The sequence below is a fragment of the Mesoplodon densirostris genome, chromosome 2, assembly GCF_025265405.1.
Source record: "Mesoplodon densirostris isolate mMesDen1 chromosome 2, mMesDen1 primary haplotype, whole genome shotgun sequence".
In the NCBI taxonomy this organism is placed as follows: Eukaryota; Metazoa; Chordata; class Mammalia; order Artiodactyla; family Ziphiidae; genus Mesoplodon; species Mesoplodon densirostris.
The window spans coordinates 116,392,764-116,411,226 of NC_082662.1; the positions used below are offsets into that span (position 1 = coordinate 116,392,764).

At 46.9% G+C, this 18,463-nt stretch overlaps 1 long non-coding RNA gene across 1 annotated transcript; it reads left to right on the forward strand.

Moving 5' to 3' along the window:
• The first annotated feature begins 2,228 nt into the window (after positions 1 to 2,228).
• On the forward strand, positions 2,229 to 6,703 carry LOC132483005 (uncharacterized). Its single transcript, XR_009531045.1, has 3 exons — positions 2,229 to 2,346; positions 2,789 to 2,901; positions 6,380 to 6,703. It is a non-coding gene; the product is annotated as an uncharacterized LOC132483005 (long non-coding RNA).
• The last annotated feature ends 11,760 nt before the right edge of the window (positions 6,704 to 18,463 follow it).

Below are 18,463 nucleotides of genomic sequence, written 5' to 3' on the forward strand. Positions count from 1 at the left end.
GCGGAGTCGGGCAGAGAGGTGTCCAAGACTGTGTTGGCAGAGCTGTGCCCCAAGCTCAGTGCCAGGGTGCCTGGGGCCAGGGCAAAGGGCAGACGCCCCACCCTGGAACTGAAGGAGGTAGGGAAGGGGTGCCTAACCTGGGTCCTGGGTGAGTGCCCCCCCCACGAGTTCCCTGCCCCCGGCTGGGCAGGATGTGGTGGCAGCTGCAGGAGGGTGGGCAGGATGTGGGGGTGGGGGCAGCTGAAACGAAGCCTGACAGTCGTCTCCCCAGCTCCTCCCTTCTTCCCTCTCCCCACCCCCCACCGCCCCCTCCATGTCACGTGGTTCCAGCCCGGGCACCGACGGACTATTTCCCCCTTTCCGCGGAAGGACATAATTGACATTGCAAACTTGAGTCACCACCGACTTTAGCTATACCACGCCTTTTTCTTGCCCCATAGCGCAAGACGGGAAGTTTTCCAAATACACATTTCTTTAAAGCCTTGATCGCTAACCCTGGAGTGGACCCTTTAAATGCAAATGAACCGCCCTCTCGCTTTCGCCCCCCCCCCCCCCACCCCATCTTCGCTCCTCGTGCCCAGACTCCGCCAGCTGCCATTGACGTCACGCGTGCGTCAGCGTCGCCAGCCCAACCAGACGGCACGTGGGGGGAAGAAGGTGGCCTTAAAGGGCCAGACGCTCTCGGGCTGCCGGGTTAGTGCTGTGAGATTTGGCCTTGAAAAAGAGAAATGAAATGGGAGGCGGGGAACTCTGTTGGAACAGAAAGAAATGCAGGATAGACGTTAGGAAGGACTTCCCAGAGTAGGACGGACAGGCCTTTCCTCTAGATTCCCCAGAAGTTTGGGTATTTGCTCCTGGGAGAGAAACGCAGGAGGAGCAGAACAACTCTGAGGGTAAAGGAAACTTGGCATTTACGACTCGCGCAATTATAATTTCAGCCTTTCCTCTATCCCTGCCCAGCATGTCCACAGCGCAAGGACTTCGGTCACTTCGGGATGCTCAGCACCAACAACAAGGGCGTAGTAGATACTCAATTTAAGTATTTGTAGAGTGAATGGAGTACAGTGCAAAGCCACCTCTTTTAGGAGGCTTTCCCTGATTGCCCCACCCAGCCACGCGTAGCACATACCCGAAGCTAAAGGCAATCTCACTCTCTTTTGAACACCCACGGCGTTTAATGAATCTTCCTTCCAGGCGTTAGCGACCACAAGGGCAGTGGTTAAGAGCACGAACTTGGAATCACATAAACATGGGTTCCAGTTCCATTTATATAGTTTACAAGCTGAGTGACTTTGGACAAATCTCTTCATCTTGGTTCTAATAACTGTCAAATGGGGCTAATGCTACTTAGACCACAGATTAGTTATGAGGATTAAATGGGACAATTTTTGTGAAGTTCCTATATGGTAGCTAATGCATAGTAAGCACTCAATAATGGTGGAGGAAAAAAAAAATAATGGTGGAGAGCAGGTTTTAAGATGGCCATCTCCCCCACTAAACTTAGAGCCTCTTGAGAGCAAGGAGCTTGCCATACTAATTTATTCCCAGCACCAACACAATGCAAGGCGTATAGTTGGTGCTTTAAAAACGTTTGTTGAATGAATAAACATGAATGGATGAGTATTTCAGTATTTCCTGAAATCTGACCTCCAAACCCACCCCTGAAGTTGTTACCAAAGGGAGAAAACATTACAAGTGCCCCCTCTGGCCCCAGGTTTTAAGCTCTGTGGTAGAGCCTCAAGGTAGAGTTGGGGTGAGGCCCTAATCTCTGCAGTTGAACCAAAAGTATTATGCAAACAAGCCTCAAATGATTGGTCTGCAATGGAGACCTGAAGGGGCCCTCCCCACCTCTCCCCATCCCCAACTGCTAGAACCCTGTCCCAGAAAACCCAGGCTGGGCATCTGCCAGGAACACAGGACACTAGGGAGCTAGAAGAAGAGAGCTTCTTGCCCCTTCAGAGTTTCTCAGCCCCAACACTAATCCATCTTTGGCCTTTTCTTCCCTGGAGCCTAGTCTCTCCCCCCATCAATTCGTCTCCCCAGCTCTGCCTCCCATCCCCCACTCCAACCCTCATTCCCTCCACAGCTTTCCAACAGTTATAGTGGAGGGCGAGGGGGACACAAGACCTCCTATCACCTGATTCCAGCTCCTTGGCCAGGGGAGCAGTAGCCACCTCGTCCTGGTCAGCCTGTCCTGAAGCTGCTTATCGATCTGATTTTCAGTATCTGTCACCATCTCTGAAGTAGAAGGGCTGACAGACAACAGAAGGGACTTCCTGCCAGGGGAGGAGCTATGAGCAGAAGGCAGTGGGAGCCCTCTCCTTCCTTGAAGACCAGGAAGATGTGGTGAGACCCTCCTCTGGCTGAGAGCAAACCTGTCAACCCAAGGAACCCTGGGGGGTGCGGGTGGGTTTCCCCCACAGGAATCTCCCATCGGCCTTCATGCTGGCTCCACCCCCTGCAGGGGTAGGGTGCCGCCCAGGAGCACTCTGTGTTCCAGAAAACCCCAAAATAACCCGCCTTAGCTGTCCGGCTACTATTTCTGTCCATCTTGTTTAATTATTCAAACCCAAGTTGGGGAGTGAACTATAAAAAGCTCTCCTACATGGGGACCCAGGAGAGCTGGGAGACTCGCCAGGTTGCAAAAGCAGCAGACCACAGGGTTTGGGTGAGGTCACTCAGTCCAGCCTCCTGCCTGAAAGTTCCATCTGCTGTTTGCTGGCTTCCTCTGCTAGAAGAGGAGAATCCAGGCCTCCCTCCCTAAATCTCCCTCATGCTCTCATTTCAGCATCCCTCCAACCCTGCCGTGCCTGGGCTCCACCCGGTCTCCCTTTACTCAAAGTATTTCCTCTCAGCCATCTCTTTGCTGACTGCTCCCTAGTCCTGGTTCTTAACCCACAGGTAATATTGTCAAACCCAAGCCTAAGGGACTGTGGGAGGTGGGGTGGCAGGGAGTGTAGGTAAAGAGGTCAGGTCAGATGGAAACAGGGAGATGGACACCATGCCCTGGGAGGGCACTCTATCAGCTGGGGGCTGGGCAGCACTGTTCTGGGTGGGGCAGGTTCCTGCCCACTGCAGGTGCTGAGCCTCTTCAGGAGCTTCTCTTGGGGACTCTGACATTGTAGCTGATCGGGTGGAGGGAAGGCAGCAGGGAGGACTTTCTTTCTTTTCTGGTCTTCTTCTAGTTGGCCAGAAGTCCAGTGTCAGTTTCCATTGAAACTGAAGCCCAGGGCAGGCTGAGTGCAGAAAGCAGGATTCCCCTGGGGACCATTTCGGTGAAGCCCATCCCACCACAGACCTTTCCTGGAAAGGTGGCAACAAGGGGTGTGGTCATGGTTGCTGGGGCAACATGGGGTCATCCCAGTGACCAGTCTTTGGAGGTGGGGAGTGAGGGGATTGGTGTTAGTGAAGGGGAGACAGGCAGTTAGTTACTCAGTCTGAGCAGGAGGGGCTAAAAGAGAGCCTAAGACAGCCACTGAGACCCGAGAGACAAACACACGTGGATGTGGAGTTATAGGATGACAAAGGACAAGGGGCCTTGAGCCTCAAGAGGGGAACAGACCACATGGGGCATATCCAGAGACCCAGGGCAGAGAAAGCACAGCAGTGGGGTGAAATGTCCAATGTGGGAGGGGGAACCAGCAGCCTGGCAGAAGCTAGGGACAGGGGAGGTTGGCAGGACTTTCCGAGAGTCAGTGTGGGACCTGTGTGTTAAAAAAGAACCTTGGGTTTCACACCTGGGCCTATCTGAGGCCTTGTTCCCACACATTCCCTTTCAGCAGCAGCAGCAACTCCTGGCAGGTCCAGCCTGGCTCTCCCTGCTGTGGCTGCTACTAGAGCTACAAGGGGAGGTTGCTGAGGTAGGGGGAAGAGGCACGCCGTTGCTAAGCAACCAGGGGCTGTACCTGTGTGGCGGCATAGGAGGGAGCCCTGGCACCGTTTGTAGGGGGCAGGGGAGGCAGGGAGACAGTAGATGAACAGGGTGGACCAAGCTCAAGGCTCCCTCTCCCGTCCTCCTCATGATGGTTACAGAGGAGAGATATACTTGTCACTCCACGTGTTAATGAGTGTGTGTATGGTCCTTCTCCAGGATGCTATGATTGTGTGTGTGGGCTTGCCTGTGAGGTACTCATCAGACTATCTCTTTTTATTATTATTTATTTATTTATTTATTTATTTTTGGCTGTGTTGAGCCTTCGTTGCTGCGCACGGGCTTTCTCTAGCTGCGATGAGCGGAGGCTACTCTGTGTTGCGTTGCGCGGGCTTCTCATTGCAGTGGCTTCTTCTGTTGCAGAGCACAGGCTCTATGTGTGCGGGCTTCAGTAGTTGTGGCTCCCAGGCTCTAGAGCGCAGGCTCAGTAGTTGTGGCCCGTGGGCTTAGTTGCTCCACGGCATGTAGGATCTTCCTGGACCAGGGCTCGAACCCGTGTCCCCTGCATTGGTAGGTGGATTCTTAACCACTGCACCACGAGGGAAGCTCCAGACTATCTGAGGTGGGCTGTTGAGGGTGGGGACAGGAGGTAGGGGACAAAAGACCAGGTCAAGCATTTTTCATCGGGTGATAGAAGGGGCCAAGGATTTGCCCCATCCACTAAAAGGTAGGAGCTTCTGCAGAACAGCACAGGCCAGAGGGTAGAAGCTTGGCAGGAGTTGGAATGGGAGGAGAGGCTGGCTGGAACCTGCACTGGCCTCCCAGTCAGACGGAGGCTCTGCAGAGGAGAGGCAGCCTGGCAGCGGGATCCCTCACTCTTCCTGGAAGTCTCAGTGTTCTCAAAGCTGAAGTTCCCCACGGTATTTCATTATTTTTATCCTATTACTTTAAATTTATTTTCAAGTTGGCTGGAGTTCGACAGAGGTAACCATCAAAAGGAACGACTCTATTGTTTCTCCTTTGAGCCCTGTCACCCATCCAACCACACCTCTAACAGGTCTATCAGGAAGCAGCTCAGGCCTTCATGCAGTGTCGACACAGGGCCATCACCATTCTTCTGTCGCTTCCCCCATTGGCTCAGCCCCTATCCCCAAAGAACATCTTCGTTTAACAAGTTTTACTGAGTACCTGTGACAGGGAGCTGGGGAAGTGACGAGGGGTGGGCACCGTGGTGGTCCGTACTCAGCTCCCCGTGCGGAGTGCCAGCCTGCCCGCTGGTGTCTCGCCAAACTCTGTTTCTTCCATCACTCTCCACTCACACATGTTGCACATACTGGTTACTAACTGCTTGCGGTCTGTCCTGGCGTGGTCCCCAAATTCCACAGGGAACGGGGTGTGCTTCAGCCCCCTCCTGCTCTCAGTAAGAGCTAGGAAATTGCTCCATCTCACACACTCCTGACTTGCCCCTAGAGGGCTGTGTTGCTGCGAAGATGTAGGGGCCAATGAGAGGCCACCTTAGTCCTGATCCATGAGAAAGTTAAAAAATTGAGGATAAAAAAGGTACAAGCTTGTTTTGTTTTCATTCCTGCTTGATGCCAGGCACTCTGAAAGGCATTAGAGGCACTGTTCTCATCCTCCAATAGCCCATCTGACATAGAGTTATCATCCTCATGTTACAGATGATGAAACTGAAGCTCAGAGAGGTTAAGGAACGTGTTTGTATTCATACAACAGGTGGCTGTGGGATTCCAACCCAGGCCTGTGTGTGCCCAGTCGGGGCAGGGACAAAATGGTTTCACTGTTGCCAAATAAGAGAACCCTGACTTCGTGGTTACAGGAACACTGGAGGGGCCCAGGACTCCACAGGGAGGGGAGGCCCCAGGGCGTAGTTGGGACTGTATCTTCATGAATTCAGGACTGAAAGTGCTAATGAGGGAGAAAAGGGCACTCAGAGACCCAGTATGGTCACACAGGGACCTCAGAATTGCTCAGGTTTAGAGAAAGCCTGGGGAAAATGCTGAGTCAGGCAGGTCTGAGATCCAATCCCAGCTCAGTCATTTCTAGCGGTACGACCTTAGGTGAGTCACTGACCCTTTCTGAGCCTCAATTTCCTCAGTGATAACGTGAGGGTGATAATCATAAAGTACTGCAGAGATTACAGTAGTTAATGTAAATAACGTATATATGGTGCCTTGCTACAAAGGCCCTCTCCTTCCATCCCCTACAGAAGGAGAGGGTCACATGTAACCAAGGCCAGATTCCAGAGTGGTGCAAATCTGTTGCTATAGTACCAGGATGCTCAAAGCCTGGTGGAGGTTTGTGGACCATCTTAGAGGTTTCTCTCTTTCTCTCATGGCAGGGGATGGGGGAAGGTCACGTCTGGAGCAAAAGTGTTGAGAAAGGGCCAAAAAAGGGTCCTCTGCTGGAGCAGGCTGAGTAATGGTGACAGATGCCAGAGGGAACACAATTCCCAACTCCTGTTTTCTACCCGTTTCTCTCTTAAAACAGATATTTAAAGTGGAAATGAGAGAACTGAAGTTCTGGAAAGGTGAGAATCAAATCTACAGCCCATTCGTTCAGCAACTTCCTGTCTCCACCCTGTGAAGAGGCACAGAGGGAATTTGCACAGATGGTTGTGGTGGCATGGCCCCCGATCTGTGAAGAATTCTGCAGAATAGAAGGGGAGCCAAAGACTGGAGGTGAAAATAGGAGCTTCCAATCTTTAGGGAAGGACTTCCTTGGCGGTCCAGTGGTTAAGACTCCACGCTCCCACTGCAGGGGGCGCAGGTTCGATCCCTGGTCGGGGAACTAAGACCCCACATGCCTCACAGCCAAAATAAATAAATTAATTAATAATAAGGAGGAGGAGGGAAAGATAACCCCCACCACCATTTTGGAAGGTGAGAGAGGAAAGCAGGGGTCATCAGGAGCTAGCTGGGGTTTGCTAATCCCTGACCACTCAAGTGGGCACAGGCATCACCTGGGAGATGGTCAGAACTGCTGAGAATCTCGACCCACTCCAGACCTACTCATCACAACTTGCATTTTTTTTTTTTACCTTTTTTTTTTTTTGGCCTGGCCGTGCGTCATGAGGGGTCTTAGTTCTCCAACCAGGGATCGAACCCATGCCCCCTCCATTGGGAGCATGGGGTCTTAACCACCGGACCACCAGGGAAGTCCCACAACTTGCGTTTAACAAGATTCAGAGGTGATTCGAATGTACATTCAAGACTGAGACGCTTATCACAAGGAAAAAAAAAATTGGAACTATGTGTGGTGATGGATTGTGCTGGTCATTTCACAATATATACAAATATAGGATCATCATTATGTTGTACACCTGAACCTAATATAATGTTATATGCCAATTATACCTTAAAAAAAGAGAAATAGAATAAAAAACAGACAAGAAGCACTGCTGTGACCAACTGTTGGACCCTCTATGAGGTGAGTGAATTTTTTTTTTTTTGACCATGCAAGGGCAGCTTGTGGGATCTTAATTCCCCCACCAGGGATCGAACCAGTGCCCCCTGCAGTGGAAGGGTGGAGTCTTAACCCCTGGACTGCCAGGGAAGTCCCAAGGTGAGTGATTTTTAAATGTGTCATCCAAAGCTAGGAGTTCTTTCAAGGAAGGGTCCCTCCCTCTATGGAATGTAGTGAGGAGAGGCTCTGTCTGGGACAGACTTTTTTCACTTGTTTTAAACAGTGGGCTTCCAAGAATACTTTTCCTTTGAAGAGGCAGGCCACAGCTAAAAGATGTTTGAAAATCGTCTATGCCCTGTTATGGAATATCTATGCTATGGAATGCTGCACAGCCTTACAAAACATGGAGTGGATCTGAGCCCACTGACACACATCAGTCTCAGAAATTGCTCAGTGAAAAAAGCAAGTTTCAGGGGCTTCCCTGGTGGCGCAGTGGTTGAGAGTCCGCCTGCCGATGCAGGGGACACGGGTTCGTGCCCCGATCCCGGAAGATCCCACATGCCGCAGAGCGGCTGGGCCCGCGAGCCATGGCCGCGGAGCCTGTGTGTCCGGAGCCTGTGCTCCGCAACGGGAGAGGCCACAGCAGTGAGAGGCCCGCGTACAGCAAAAAAATAAAATAAATAAATAAATTAATTTAAAAAAAGCAAGTTTCAGAGCAATCTATATAATAGTAGGTCATTTATGCAAGTAAGCATAATATACATAGGTATATGTATATTAATCAATTATCTAATGGTTAGTGGCTTTTTCATTCAGGGTCACACTCTGATAGGGGTTAAGGTGAAAGCTTCCTCACATGTCTGGCACATGGGGTGGGAACACTCAAGCAGGGGTCCGGAAAAGCTATGACCTATTCCCTCTGTAGTCTATCTTTGTGGTCTCTCCAGCATGGGGGCTTCAGGGTAGCCAGACTTCTTACAATGTGGCTTACGGCTCTGGAAGTATGTGTCCTAACACAGACAGCCAAGGGGAATCAATATTGCTTCTATGACAAGCCTTCGGTGTCACCTAGCACCACTTTCGTCACACCTTAGTGAGACAGGCCCAGAGGTCTGCCCAGGCTGTGGGGTAGAGGACAGAGCCTCCACCTGAGGGGGTGTCGTAAGGTTTTGGAAGAGCATGTGGGATGGGAAATGTTGTCATGGCCATTTTTGGAAAATACATTCTGCCACAAAAAGTTCATATACATAAATGCAAATAATATATATAAAGAAGGTCTGGAGGGATCCATACCAAACTATCAATAAACCTTTCCTCTGGGGAAAATAGCTTGCAGATATGTTTTAGCTTACCTTCATATCTATTACTTGAGTCTTTTACATTGAGATACAATATACATTATTTTATTTGTTTAATGAAAAGGAAACTGAAGAGAAGAAAAAAGTAAAACTTTGCTGTAAGCCTTTTATAATAAAATTATTTAATAGATTGGTATTTCTGGGGAATGTTGTATAATGCATCTGAATTTCATGAAAGCATTTAATTAGGTTGATTATAATATATTTAAACAAGATGCAGAAATGTGGACAGCATTATTATTTTATTTTATATATTTATTTTTATTGGGGTATAGTTGTTTTACAATGTTGTGTTAGTTTGGACAGCATTATTATTTTTCTGTCTTTATTAAGATATAATTGACATATAACGTATAAATTTAAGGTGTACAATGTGATGATTTGATACATGTATGTATTGCAAAATGATTACCACAACAGGGTTAGTTAACACCTCCATAAACCTCACATAATTATCGTGTGTGTGTGTGTGTGTGTGTGTGTGTGTGTGTGTGGTGAGAACATTTAAGATCTACTCTCTTAGCAACTTTCAAGTATAGAATACAGTATTGTTAACTGTAGTCACCATGCTGTACATTAGATCCCAGAATTTATTCCTCTTATAACTAGCGGTCCGTACCCTTTGACCAACATCTCCCATTTCCCCACCCCCCATGGATAGGATCATTCATTCATTTAACAAATATTTATTGAATACCTACATGTGTTAACTGAACAGCTATTCCCAGAACATTTTTGTTCTGAGTCCATTTTGAGGGACATCTCTGGTAGTTCCATCCATTGTCTCACCCTTTTTCACATATTTATCTGGAAAGAGAAAAGCCAGGCTTGGTAAGGAATGGCATGTTGGTGTAAAAAGACTTCAATATATTAGGTAAGAATAGTGAAAATATTCAGCCTTACTCTTCCAGTTATCTATTGCTATGTAATAAACCACCCTACAACTTAGTGGCTTAGGGGACTTCCTGATGGCGCAGTGGTTAAGAATCCGCCTGCCAATGCAGGGGACATGGGTATGAGCCCTGGTCCGGGAAGATCCCACATGCCACAGAGCAACTAAGCCCGTGCGCCACAACTACTGAGCCTGTGCTCTAGAGCCTGCGAGCCACAACTAGTGAGCCTGCATGCCACAACTACTGAAGCCCACGTGCCTAGAGCCCGTGCTCCGCAACAAGAGAAGCCACTGCAATGAGAAGCCAGCGCACTGCAATGAAGAGTAGCCCCCGCTCGCTGCAACTAGAGAAAGCCTACACAACAAAGACCCAACGCAGCCAAAAATAAATAAATAAAATAAATAAATTTATAAAAAAACAAAAAACGTAGTGGCTTAAAACATCATCATCATCACCACCATCGTCATCATCACAATCATCACCTTCATCACCATCATCATTATCATTATGATTCTGGGCTTGCTTGGGCTCAACCAAGCAGTTCTGTCTTAGGGTCACTCATGGGGTAGCAGACAGACAATGGCTGGAGTCTTCCCAAAGCCTTCCTCACATGTTTAGTTGTCAGCTAGGACCTCAGCTGGGAACGTCAACTGGAACCTACACTTGACTCCTCTGTCACCTTGGCTTCCTCACAGCATGGCAGTAGGCTACCAAGAACAAATGTTCCGGGGCTTCCCTGGTGGCTCAGTGGTTGAGAGTCCGCCTGCCGATGCAGGGGACATGGGTTCATGCCCCGGTCCGGGAAGATCCCACATGCCGCGGAGTGGCTGGTCCCGTGAGCCATGGCCACTGAGCCTGTGCGTCCGGAGCCTGTGCTCTGCAACGGGAGAGGCCACAACAGTGAGAGGCCCGCCTACTGCAAAAAAAAAAAAGAAAAAAAAAGAACAAATGTTCCAACAAGACTGGACGGAAGCCATATCATTTGTGACTAGCTTTAGAGGTCCCAGAGCCTCACTTTCAGTGTAGTTCTAGCCCTGCCCAGATTCAAGGGAAGGGAACATAGATGCCAACTCTCAATGGGAGGAGTGCCTATGCCATGATAAGGAGAGCATGGGGGCTGGGAGAGTTTGTTATGGCCATCTTAGAAAACATAATCTGCTATTTCAGTAATTATCAAAAAATGAAAACTAAACAATGACGCTTGTAGTTTTCAAACGAACAATAGATTCGGTTAACACAGAGTCAAAGCCAAGTCCTTCTGTATCAGGCCAGATGGGCTAAGTTGTGCTGCGGTGATGACCACCCCCCAAATCTCAGTAGCTGAAGATAGTAAGTCTCAGTGCCAGACAGTGCCTGGCTGTCTCTCCAGGGTGCCACCAGCTGGTGACTCAGCTCATGACACTTGTCACACATACGATAGTAGGGGAAGGTTGTGTGTGCTCCATGTAGCCACTCAGTAGTGACCCAGGCTGATGGAGCCTCTACCATCTTGTAGCTGCACTCTCTGGACCACAGATACCGATGAGGGAAAGAAAGACCAGAAAATCACATGTGGGATTATTGTCGCCTGTGAGCCTGGAAGTGACACACTACACTTCCTCTCACATTTCATTGGTCCAAACTGTTCATATAGACCTGTCTAGCTGCAAGGGGCTGGGGAATGTAGCAGAGTAATTGGGGTTTTGGGTGAGCCTGTGGTGGTCTCTGCCACATCTTGTGTGACCCCAACAAGGCCATACATGATCTGTCCTTCCACCTTATCTCTCAAACCTTTTCTTCAGTTATCCACATGACTTACCTCTTCACCTCCTTCAAGTCATTGCCGAGATGTCTCCTCCTCAATGAAGCCTCTCCTGATCACCCTACTGAAAATCGTAACCCACCCTTTATTCCTCTCCTTCACCCGTGCTGTCCCTTATTCTGCTTTATCCAAAGTGCTTATTACTTCTATTTTTTCCTTTAAATTTCTTTATTTTTGGCTGCGTTGGGTCTTCATTGCTGTGCACAGGCTTTCTCTAGTTGTGGCAGGCAGGGCCTACTTTTAGTTGCAGTGTGTGGGCTTCTCATTGCGGTGGCTTCTCTTGTTGCAGAGCACGGGCTCTAGGTGTGCGGGGTTCAGCAGTTGTGGCACACGGGCTCAGTAGTTGTGGCGCACAGGCTTAGTTGCTCTGTGACATGTGAGATCTTCCCAGACCAGGGCTCGAATCTGTGTCCCCTGCATTGGCAGGCGGATTCTTAACCACTGCACCACCACGGAAGTTCCTACTTCTTTTTTTTTTCAATTGAAGTATAGTTGATTTACAATATTGTGTTAGTTTCAGGTGTACAGCAAAGTGACTCGGTTATATATGTATATTCTTTTTTCAATTCTTCTCCATTATAGTTTATTAAAAGCTATTGAATATAGTTCCTTGTGTTATACAGTAAATCCTTGTTGTTCAAAGCGCTTGTTACTTCTGACATACAAAATATCTGTCTTTCTTTGCAATGTCAACACCATGAGGGCATCAATCTATGTCTGCTTTGTTTAATGACGGATCCCAAGTACCTAGGATAGTGCCTGGCACAGAGACGGCACTTAATAAATATTTGCTGAAGGACTGAATTTTTAAAAATACTTGCTGTCGGCAAGGTCGTGGTAAGACTAACACTTCTATGCCCTCTTAGTGGGACTATAAATTGGTGTAATAGAGTTTTAAATAAAATTTTAATTTTGGAATAGTTTTAAATTTACAGAAAAGTTTCAAAAACAGTACAGAGAGTTCCTGTATATCCCTAAGGTTAACATCTTACATTGTTGTGGTACATTTGTCAAAACTAAGAAACCAATATTAACGTATTATTATTAACTAAACTCTAGACTTTATTCATTTTCACCAGTTTTCCCATTGGTGTCCTTTTTTCTGTCCCAAGATTCAGTCCAGGGTACCAGATAGCATTTGGCAATCTGTATTTTTAAAATGTGTGTTCCTTGCAGAGGAAGGGGCCTTCTTATGCTACACTGGGAGTGGTAGGAAGGCAACTGAGAGGTTTCACAAGCCTCACGAGGGCAGATTTGTGTTGATTTGCAAGAGTCAGGTTGGGCTTCATTCTGGATCAAGGAGTACTGGCCCCATAGGATGTACCAGTTTTCTCTCACCTTCTGTGCCCTCTTTCTTTGTTAATTGATACAGATTTTCTGGAGGACATTAGGTCACATGCAAAAAGTGCCTTTAAAAGGTGCCTACCCTTTGACACAGCAACTTCCCTTCTAGGAGTATAGTCCAAGGAAATAAACCCAGGCACAAAGATTTAGGTAGAAAGATGAATCAGGAAGGAATCTTTGTAAATAATAAAACATGGCGCTGAGGAATTTCAGCAAGCAGGGATCTGTTGGGAGATGCTGATAGCACTCAGGGTTGTAAGGAGTGAGATGACTTGACCTGGGAAAGATGACACGCTGATCCCTCTAGGGATCTCAGTGCCAGACACTGGTGGCTGTCTCTCCAGGGTGCTGCCAGCTGGTGACTCAGCTTCAACTGGCTTTCCTTCCTGGGTGCTGCCCTCAGAATTCAAATTCCGATTGCAAAAGGGAAGGGAGTCTGTGTCTATTCTATAGCCTTGAGCCCAGTGTCCTGGTCAGGGGGAGGCAGATTCTGCTAACCATTAATCCCACCAGTCATTTGGAGGAAGAGAGGATCAGTACCCTAAAGGAAAAGACTCAGGACTTCCCTGGCAGTCCAGTGGTTAAGACTCTGGTTTCCCCTGCAGGGGACACAGGTTTGATCCCTGGTCAGGGAACTAAGATCCCGCGTGCCACATGGCGCGGCCAAAAAAAAAAAAAAAAAAAAAAGACACAGAGAGAACAATGCCAACAGAGCCCCCTACAAGGGATTTGCAACATAACATTCTTCTATATATCAAAACTTAACCCTCTAGATGGTTATTTTATAGTGGATGGACTAAGTAAATTATGGTATATCCCATTTAATATGGTGAATTGTTTACAGTATTAAATGGAAAAAGCAGGTTACAAAATAAGAATCATAGTGTGATTCTAATTACAAATATGATTAAAAGAAAATACATCAAAATTTTACAAGTAGCTATCATTTGTTGATGGTATCATGAATTATTTTAACCTTTTTTTGCTTTTAAAATATTTTCTAAATTTTCTACAATGAATATGTATTATAATCTGGAAAAACCTAATTTTTTAAAATTTCATGCTCTTTGATCTAGTAATTTCTGTCCTAGCATTCTAAGGAGATAATTAGAAATGTAAATAAAGATCTTATACCCAAGGATATCCATTGCAGAATTATATAAATTAATAAAAATGGAAAACTGTCCAGTATTATGGGAATGTTAAATATATGAACTATATGGGCTACGTTATAGACATTAAGAACGTTTTTGAAGAAAATTTTTAAAAATTAATTAATTAATTAATTTTATTTTTGGCTGTGTTGGGTCTTCGTTGCTGCATGCGGGCTTTCTCTAGTTGCATTGAGCGGGGGCTACTCTTCGTTGCAGTGTGCAGACCTCTCATTGCGGTGGCCTCTCTTGTTGCGGAGCACAGGCTCTAGGCGCACGGGCTTAAGTAGTTGTGGCATGCAGGCTCAGTAGTTGTGGCTCGTGGGCTCTAGAGCACAGGCTCAGTAGTTGTGGTGCACGGGCTTAGTTGCTCCACGGCATGTGGGATCTTCCCGGCCCAGGGCTCGAACCCGTGTCCCCTGCATTGGCAGGCGGATTCTTAACCACTGCACCACCAGGGAAGCCTTGAAGAAATTTTTAAGACATAGAGAATGTTTTTCACAGATAAATGAATAAAGCAGACTCTAAAATTGCATATATAGTGTGATCTCAGCTACTCCATTCAGTCCCTCTGGTTTAATTCAACAGTACCAATGTGCGACTTCCCTGGTGACTCAGTGGTTAAGACTCTGGGCTCCCAATGCAGGGGGACTGGGTTTTTTTTTTTTTTTTTTTTTTTTCTTTTTGCGGTATGCGGGCCTCTCACTGTTGTGGCCTCTCCCGTTGCGGAGCGTGCTCCGGATGCGCAGGCCCAGCGGCCATGGCTCACGGGCCCAGCTGCTCCGCGGCATATGGGATCCTCCCAGACCGGGGCACGAACCCGTATCCCCTGCATCGGCAGGCGGACTCTTAACCACTGCACCACCAGGGAGGCCCAGGGGGACTGGGTTTGATCCCTGCTCAGGGTATTAGATCCCACATGCATGCTGCAACTAAGAGTTCACATGCCACAGGGCTTCCCTGGTGGCGCAGTGGTTGAGAGTCCGCCTGCCGATGCAGGGGACACGGGTTCGTGCCCCGGTCTGGGAGGATCCCGCATGCCGCGGAGCGGCTGGGCCCGTGAGCCATGGCCGCTGAGCCTGTGCGTCCGGAGCCTGTGCTCCGCAAGGGGAGAGGCCACGACAGTGAGAGGCCTGCGTAACAAAAAAAAAAAAAAAAAAAAGTTCACATGCCACAACTAAGGAGCCCACAAGCCGCAACTGAGGAGCCTGCCTGCCACAACTAAGACCTGGAGCAACCAAATAAATAAATAATTAAAAAAAAACCCCAGAAATCCCGGTGCTAATGCATTCTTTTTTTTTTTTTTTAATAAATTTATTTATTTATTTTTGGCTGCGTTGGGTCTCTCTTACTGTGTGTGGGCTTTCTCTAGTTGCGGCGAGCTAGAGCTACTCTGTTGCAGTGTGTGGTCTTCTCATTGCGGTGGCTTCTCTTGTTGTGGAGCACAGGCTCTAGGCATGCGGGCTTCATCAGTAGTTCTGGTGTGCGGGCTCAGTAGTTGTGTCTCATGGGCTCTAGAACGCAGGCTCAGTAGTTATGGCGCACGGGCTTAGTTGCTCCACAGCATGTGGGCTCTTCCCGGACCAGGGCTCGAACCCTGCATTGGCAGGCCGATTCTTAACCACTGCACCACCAGGGAAGTCCCTGCTGATGCATTCTTATGTCACATGACTAAAAGTATTCCCTGTAGAACAGTTCTTCTCAAACTGTCTGTAATGAAGGGTGACATCTTAAAATTTCCCATCTGCTATGGACTGATATTTTCGTGAGATACAATAAAAACTAGTTATTAGAAAAATGAGATGAAAAGACATAAAATATAAACTCAATCTTTTATTAGATTCAGGGGTAAAACTGCTGGCTGTGAGTTTCTAAATGCTTGCTCTCAATTTTGGCATGTGTCCCAGTAGCGGACCAGGAACAGCTTGTGGTGCCTAATCCCAGCATCACCGCTGTAGAACAAGGGACACGCCACTCCTCTGCGATGTTCACACCTCAGTTCTAGAGCCGTAGCGTGCGTTGGCTTTTCTTTTCATAAGACTAGTATAAGCTCACTGTAAGAACAGCACAGAAGGATACTTCCTCCTCCCCAAAGGTGACCACTGCCACATTTCTTGTGTATCTTTCCAAACAACATGTACCATTGACAGCTTTTAACATCATTGCACTCAGACCTAGCTCATCATTTCTATTGGCTGAATAATGTACCATTGTGTGGCTGCCCTTCTAAGATCATCACCATTACAAATAATACTGCAACAAACACTCCAGAGCTCTTTGCTCCCTTATCCAGGTGTCTCCACAGGAAAAATTCCTTACTGGGTATGTATGTTTACATTAAAAAAATAAATATAATTCACATACCATAAAATTCACCCTTTTAAGGTGTACAATCAGGTGGTTTTTTACTATATTCACAGAGTTGTGCAGCCATCACCACTATTTAATTAATATTTTCAACATCCCCCAAAGAAACCCCATATCCATGAGCAGCCACTTTCCATTCTCCCCTTTCCCCAGGCCCTGGCAACCACTAATCTACTTTCTGTTCCGGACATTTCATATAAATGAAATCATACAATATATGACCTTTTGTATTTGGCTTTCACTTAGCATAATGTTTTCAAGGTTCTTCCATGTCGTAGCATATATCAGTACTTCATTTTGATGGCTGAATAATATTCCATTGTATGGATATATCACCTTTTGTTTATTCATCAGTTGATGAACATTTGGATTATTTCCACTTTTTGGCTACTATGGATCATGATGCTATGAACATTTATGTACAGATTTTTGTGTGCACATATGCTTTCAATTTTCTTGGGTATATACCTAGGAGTGAAATTGCTGGCTTATATGGTAACTCTATGTTTAAAATTTTGAGGAACTGCCAAGTTGTTTTCCAAAGTGGCTCCACTATTTTACAAGCTCCCTAGCAATATATGACTTGTAATTTCTCCACATCCTCACCACTTGTTATTACCTATTTTACTTTAGCCATCCTAGTGGGGGTGAAGTGGTATCTCATGATTTTGACTTGTATTTTGCTAATGACTAATGATGTTGAGCATCATTTCATGTGCTTATTAGCCATCTGTATATCTTCTTTGGAGAAATGGCTTTTCAAATTCTTTGCCCATTTAGTTGGGCTTTTTATTTTTGAGTTGTAAGAGTTTCGTTTTTTTTTTTTAAATTTCTTCCTCCCTCCCTCCCTCCCTCCCTTTCTGTGTTGGTTTTTTGTTGCCCAGCACGGGCTTTCTCTAGTTGCCTTCTCTAGTTACGGCGAGCAGGGGCTACTCTTCCTTGCGGTGCGCGGGCTTCTCATTGTGGTGGCTTCTCTCGTTGCGGAACATGGGCTCTAGGCATGCGGGCTTCAGTAGTTGTGGCGCACGGGCTTAGTTGCTCCGCGGCATGTGGGATCTTCCCGGACCAGGGCTCGAACCCGCGTCCCCTGCACTGGCAGGAGGATTCTTAACCACTGTGCCCCCAGGGAAGCCCCGTAAGAGTTCTTTATACATTGTAGATATAAATCCCTTGTCAGATATATGGTTTGAAAATATCTTCTCCCATTTTGTGGGTTGTCTTTTTATTTCCTTGAAAGTGTCCTCTGAAGCACAGGTTTTGAATTTTGATGAAGTTCAATTTATCTATCAATACTTTTTCTTTTGTGGCTTGTGCTTTCAGTGTCTAAAGAAACCATTGCTTAATCCAAAGTCGTGAAAATTTATATCTGTGCTTCTTCTAAGAGTTTTATAGTCTTAGCTCTTATGTCTAGGTTTATGATGTTTTAATTTTTATGGTGTGAGGTAGGGGTCCAACTTCATTCTTTTGTATGTGGATATCCAGTTGTCCCAGCACCATTTGTTGAAAAGACTACTCTTTCCCCCATTGCATTGTCCTGGCACCCCGCACTTGTATTTCTGATGTTGCCAAATTGCCCTCTGAGGAGGTTGCACTGGTGTATAGCCCCAACCATTGGAGCTAAGTGTGTGTATCTCAGATTGGGCATCAACAGTTAGGAAAAGACTTAATGAACTGAAGCTCATCAGGGACCATCACTAGAGTCGAGTCGGTGAGCCTGGAAGAAGCAAGTGGCATGAGAGTGTGGGGTAAAGGAAGTGGAAATGCTTTAGAGAAGAGAAAAAGGCAAGGGAATATAATCTGAGCAGATGGGCCTGAGTATAAAGACTTTTTGCCCCTTGCCAGCTGTGTAGCATTGGGTAGTTATCTAATCCTCTGAATCAGTTTCGTCATCTGTTAAACACAAACGGTGACTGCTTACCTTTGTAGAGTCGCTGTGAGGAGTAAGTGTACGTAAATATCCCAGCAATAACGGTAGCTGTTGTGACTTTTCTACATGTGGTGCCTGCAGCTGAGATCATGTGACTGTGGGGGCTGCATCACAGTGGGATAGTGTTGGAGCCATTTGGTGAGTGCGAGACCTTTAATGATGACTGATCATGTGCAGAAACTTGGATCCACTGGTACGTGTCACTGTCACCCAGAGTGAGGCGGTACTTGAAGTTTTTACTGTGACATGTTAAGGGGGGGAGAGGATGTGACTGAGATTGAATGTGACAGCAAGACAGATCCTGAGTGACAGAATGGAACGGAGTGCA